The sequence below is a fragment of the Alligator sinensis genome, unplaced genomic scaffold (genome assembly GCF_000455745.1).
Source record: "Alligator sinensis unplaced genomic scaffold, ASM45574v1 scaffold611_1, whole genome shotgun sequence".
NCBI classification, from domain to species: domain Eukaryota; kingdom Metazoa; phylum Chordata; order Crocodylia; family Alligatoridae; genus Alligator; species Alligator sinensis.
Window position 1 is genome coordinate 1508701 of NW_005842332.1, and position 6156 is coordinate 1514856.

A 6156-nucleotide genomic window follows, 5' to 3' on the forward strand; every position below is an offset into this window, starting at 1 on the left:
GCCGGGCTGGGGGCCGGCGAGGCCGGGCAGGCTGCATGGGAGCGCGGCTCAAGCCCAGCCGAGCATCCTCCCCGCTGCAGCCGGGCTCTGCGGCTCCTGCCCGCCGCCTGCGAGAGCTGCAGTTAAAGGGGAGGCTGGCAGGGGGAGGGCGCTTTGTGACAGCCGATGGGAAAGCGGAGAGGATGGGGAGGGGGGCAGGATGCGCTGCAAAGCCACCCCCGATGCAGGCTGCAAAGGCACCCCAGGGCAGAGCAAGCCAGCCCGGCTCTCCGCCTCCCCTGTCCGAGCATCTCTTCGCTGGGGGGAGGTTTCGGATGCCCCCATAGGACGCGGCCCCTCTTTGTCGTTCCTTGTCCCTTTCTGTCGGAAAGGCTTTGGTACCCGGGTAGAAAACTCCTGGGCGAGGGGCGCAGAGCTGGAAGGCGGTGGGTTTCCTCCAACTCGAAACTCGTAGCTATAACTAGAAACTAGGAAACCACCGAGCAGTGGTAGCCTTGGGGTTGTTGGGCAAGGGAGGCATTTGGGGCCCCAGTTTTGACGACCTATAAGTGAGTCGGATATTTTCCATTTCAAATTCTCCTTGAAACTGCAAGGGAAGTCTCTTCATGCAATCTCGATCCTACCAGTATTCGGTGTTGTTCTTTTTATCTGTATAAAGTGCGGGGCCCCGGGCGGTCGCCCAGTTTGCCCTCCCCTAAAGCCACCTGCTGCATGGGGGAAGAGGGGCTGGGGGCCGCAGGGAGCCGGGCAGGAGGAAGGTGAGCCTTCCTCCTGCCCAGAGGAAGGCTCTGGGGGTTCTCTGCAACCCCCAGAGCCGGAAAATAGGAGAGAGGGGCCTTAAGGCCTGTGGCTTGGAGAGCTGAGAAGGGATCAGGTAGATGGGAAGGAGCCATGGAGGCATAGTTTCATAAATATTAGGGGCAAGTGACTCGGTCAGCATGGCCTGGATAGAAATGCTGCGGTCGCGGCCAGGCGGTTGGGTTTAAACCGTGGGTGGAGGAGGAATTGAAGAGGGTGCGAGTACGCCAGTGCAGCCCCCTGATCTGCCCCAACTGCAGCCTCTACCCCAATGGGCCTGTCCCATCAGACGATCCCAATGCATTCAGCAAGCCGCGGGGTTTCAACACTGACTCATAACGAGCAATGAATCAGCACCCCCACAACTTCCAGGGACAGGGTTTTCATACCAGGGACCCGGAGAAGGTGCTCAGTTCTGCCAGGTCCCCTTGGTTTTATGTTCCCGGACATGGAGCGTCTCATCACATCATCCTTTCAGGCTCCAGGCGAAGGGAAAATGTCTCCTTATCTTGTGAATTTGGAAGGGCTGCGCCAGCAGCATCAGGGGTCCGCTCTACTACAGCAGGGTGCAGAGACCTCAGGGAAGGCCACGGCCCCACAGCGTTAGGCGTTGAGCAGACTGGCAGAAAATGGCTAACCCGGCACCAAAGCCTCCGCTGCGGAAACGGGCAAAGCAGAGCACGGAGGAAGGGAAGTTTGCAAGGGCATGTGTGAGGCCTGTATTCATTGCACAGGAATCCTTCGTTACCAACAGCGCTGCAGGTCGTTACTTCCCCGCGAGCCCGTTCCTCCCTTGTTCGTATGTCCTCTCCTTCGCAGGGCGGCTTTGTTTACTTTCGCACTTCACTCCGAGCAGGCTGGGAGCTCCTTCCCCTTTGTCTCCAAGGGGCTTCTCGCCCGGGGCAGTCTCCAGTTCCCAGGCACTAGCACAAAGCTGCTGCTGTTCCGGCTCCTAACGCTGTGACACCAGCTTAAATGCACATAGACAGACAGACAGACCGATATCTGTCTATCTATCTATCTATCTATCTATCTATCTCCCAGCACAGATGTATAATAATCAAATTCTATTGTTGCTATTATTACTATGTATATATTCCAAATAGCAACATATATGTACCAAAAAGTACATATATCATATAGCTATGCATATGTGCTGGAATATAGATAGACAAACAGACATGCATATATATATATATATATATATGGAAGTCCTACCAGGGTTTACCTCTATGCATACCTCTGCATGTATGTATACATTTGTACATAAAATACAAACACACACGCACACATATATATATATCTCAGCAAACAGACATGCATATATATATATATGTATGCATGTGTGTGTGTGTGTGTATGTATATATATATATATATATGGAAGTCCTACCAGGGTTTACCTACATGCATACCTCTGCATGTATGTATATGTTTGTACATAAAATACAAACACACGCACACATATACCTCTCAGCAAACGAAGCTCCCCCTTTCACTGGGCTTCTTTGATATTACAAACACTCCCGTGCCTGCTGCACGGGGGTAAACCCGGGCAGGACTTCCATTACATTTGCATATGGGGTTTTAAATGGCCAGCTAGCAACATAGCTTTAATAAAAGGCCTGGATTAACACCCAGCTACTGGGGTGGGGGCTCTAATTTGCACTGCTCTCTACAGTGCATTGCATCTCTGGAGCTTGCTCGTCTTATTTTTAGTTGTAATTAGCCCTGTAGAAGGAGCCCCTCCCCTCCAATGCTTTGTTAAAGGGAGAATTTTTTTTTTTTTTTAAATGGAAAACAGTGAGGGGAGGATGGGATGGTCAGAGGCACATTCAGCAACACCCAGGATCAGCAGGGAAAGCACAAAGCATCCCCGGGAACAGGAATTCCTCTGAACAAAACCCGGGATCAATAGAGAGGCCGTGCAGCCTGGCCTATGTCTCTGGAGTGCAGCTGGCTGGAAGGATTTACCCGAAGTCGGCGTGGGGCCGGGAGTGGACTCCCTGGCAGGGCAGGGCAGGGCAGTGATGTGAGGCAGCAGATCAGCTTGCTCCTTCACTGAAGCCGTGTTCTTCCTCCAGTGTGGGCCCAACCCCGATGTTTCCCAGGAAACCGGTCCTCCACCACTGCCTCCCCATCCCACAGTGCTGGGAATATCTTCATGCAGAGATTTCCCCACCCCTACTTTAGGACCGGACTTTGCCCAGGTCTTTAGATTCACAAGGGATCTCTAACTGAGTCTTACAGTGCCCCCCACCACTAGCTGAATTGAGAGCAAAAGGCACTCAGCACCACTTGCGAGGCCCTGAGCACCTTGCAGGACTCGTGCTTGTTGTTGGGCCCAAATCCTGAAGTCCTGGCTTGCACCCAGATGCTGGAAACCTCGAACATCAGTGGGGTTCAGCTCTGGGTTCTCAGCTGAGTTGTACCTTGGTCCCGGGTTCAAACTCCACTCTGCACCATCTTTCAGGGGTGCTGGCATCCCGGTGACCTCCCTTCACAGTTATCAATCAGGAATCAGGCCCTAGGAGGGAAGACGGACCTGAGAGCATTCTGTCAGTAAAAGTCCAGGGGAGACGAGGTGTGTGTGGACACGGGGCAGCTGCCCTGGCATAAAGGCAGGTAGCGCCAGTACCAGTCTGGCATTACAGGCAAGTGAAACCAAAGGGTGCAGCTTGTTCCTGTGGCTCGTGAGAAACCTCTGTGTGGGGTATGCACCCTCTGGGCTGTCCTCATCTCTCCCCCTGCCTGCCCACACGTGCTGTCCTTCTACCTGCCTGCTATTGCATTCTTCAACCGAACACATCCGTCTCCCACTCCCCCCGGCACAGGCTGGGGCTGTGAAGGCAGGAGTCAGTCACGTTACCTGGCAGTCATTCATCATTTCCCTTGCAATCTGAGGATCGTTATCGTCACGCTCGCCGGAGCCCTCACCGTCTCTGGGATCCAGCAAGCAGCTTGTGTGCCATTACGCACGTTCTCTCGAGGTTCCTGTGTCGTGAACTGCAAGCACAACGTTCCTGCTCCTGCTTCCCCATCACCTCTGCCTTGACACCCCACAGCCAGAGTCCTTGTAATACCCTGGTGGTAATCTCTGCTTTGTAGTGAGAGGGAACTCATTCAACCGCTTTGCAAAAGCCATCTTGGCTGTGCTTTGTAAGTGCTGGGCCCAGGTGAGCTAAGAAAACCCTTTCACAAAGCAAGCAAGGGGCACAGCCTTTCCATTCTAGCAACCTGTGTTTTGGAGGAGGGAGCTTGGCAGATACGTGCCTCTTGATCTCTTGCTCTTGCACCTCATGCTCTCTATTAAGTCTTAGAAGTTTAATGCACAAGAAAGACTTTTAAAGCGTAGGGAAATCCCACTCGTGCAAACAGACATGCAGTTGCAGCGCACGAGGGCAAACATCGTGGCATGTACATGAGCCCAGAAGCTCTCCAGCTCCCCTGGCTGGAGGGGGGGTTGCATTTCAAAAGGCTGCTGGCTGGAAGAAATCAAATCTTTTTAAGGGGCCTGGTGACTCAAGGAGCACCACGTTTGGGAGGAGTCTGCCATCCCCACCGTGGCCATGGAATATGCATGGAATATCGGCCGGGCCAGAGCATCTCATTAGGGATGAGCAGACCTTCTCCAGCAGCAATATGCCAAGTAATTAAGTGATTAGTATTGATTGTTAAGATGCCTAAAGAGCAGTTATCATGGAATGATTAATTAATCCAATCAGGAGAGGAATAAAAATTCTGCAGGTGTGATTATCTCTTAGACCCAGCGAGCAAAGGGAGAGGAATATCTCTGGCTCTCTCTCCCTCCAGCTGCCATGCTGAGCACGTGCGGCATGGCGGGCGGGGGGACGAGCCTGGTCACTGAATCAGGAGGGGCTGTTTTGCTCTCACTGCTCCCCTGAAATCTGTAGAAGCAGATGAAACCTTTGCACTGGGGCAAATGAGCTCAGGAGTGTAATGCAGGCTGTATGGATGCCCGTGCAATGTAAGTATATTTAATAAAGGTGTGGGACCCCACTATCACATGTGATGGGCCTGGCAGTTATAAGAAGTCATGCACCATAGAGAATTATCAGTATCCACAGAGCAGAATAATGCAATTGGGGTGACTGCGAAGCTTTCTCAGGTATAAGCTGTGAGAGGGGCAGTACCTGCGCTGGCAGCTGACTCCTATGCCTGGCAAAGCCTCATAGTCACCCCAATTGCAGGTATGTCTAGCAACAGAGCGTCCCAGATCCTTCATGGGCAACAGGACCGGTGTGTCTCTATGTCCAGACATAAGCACCAGCCTATCTCCAGCAGGAGCCAGCACCACCTCCTCAGAGGAAGGTGATTGAAACCCATCGGGGAGCCGAGGAGAGACAGTGTCAGCTCCGGAGGTCTCATCCTAGCCCCAAGAGCTAGAGAGTGGATCGGATCAGCAGCATGAGGTTGCGTTTCACTCCAGCACATCATGACATTGCTCAGGCAGAGCCACACGCTCCACGGGGTTGCTCAGCCATTGCCAGCTGAAGCAGAGGCAGAAGGTCTGTGCTCTCCATCCATAGCCTGACCTGGGAGTTACTTGGTGCTCAGGCCTTGCCCCAGCTCCTCTGTACGAGGGACGGTTTCACCACTAGTAAAAGTTTTCTCTGCAGTCCTGTGTTGGAAACCCATTTGCACATCTGCCAGCCTGAACTCTCAAGGCTGGTGGAACAGATGCTTGCAGCTGACTAGGGCGGGACACTGAATTAGGTGCTTTAGAGAGAAGGAAACAAGCAATTTAGCAACAAAACATCAGCATCTTTGAGAGACCCAAAGCAGCTGCCATTGATCTTCACAGCGGGAATCTTCTGCTCAACCCCTTTGATTAACTTCTTTCAGTTTCCCTCTCGTAACTTAGACCATGCAAGCCCTGACGATCTCTGATAAACCGGCTTCCTGGAGAACCACTGCCCTGTGGTTGCTTTTGAGTCATTCAGTGGCTTTCACGGCACGTCCTGGGAAACCATTTCACGCCTCCTGGCCCAGGGTCCTGTCACGTACTCAGGCCACGTGCAACTCGGCGCACGTGTGCTCAAACACTTCTTCAAGTTACCCAGATGGCACTCGAAATAAATGTGGGCCAATGGACACGTGTTTTAATCTGACCCAAGCAGGAGGAGGAGAGCAAGGAAAGCTTTGGATGAGTTATATGGGTTTGAAGAGCTGTCGAGATCAAGTGCACTCCCGTTCCATGTACAGAAGTTATTGAGTAGCAGTGCAAAGATATCTGTCTCTTTCTGACACGTACATGCCGATAGTTTAATAAATAGCCTTTATAAGAGTATAATAAATAGCTCTTGTTTATGAGTGATGCTTCTGCCTCCTCCATCAT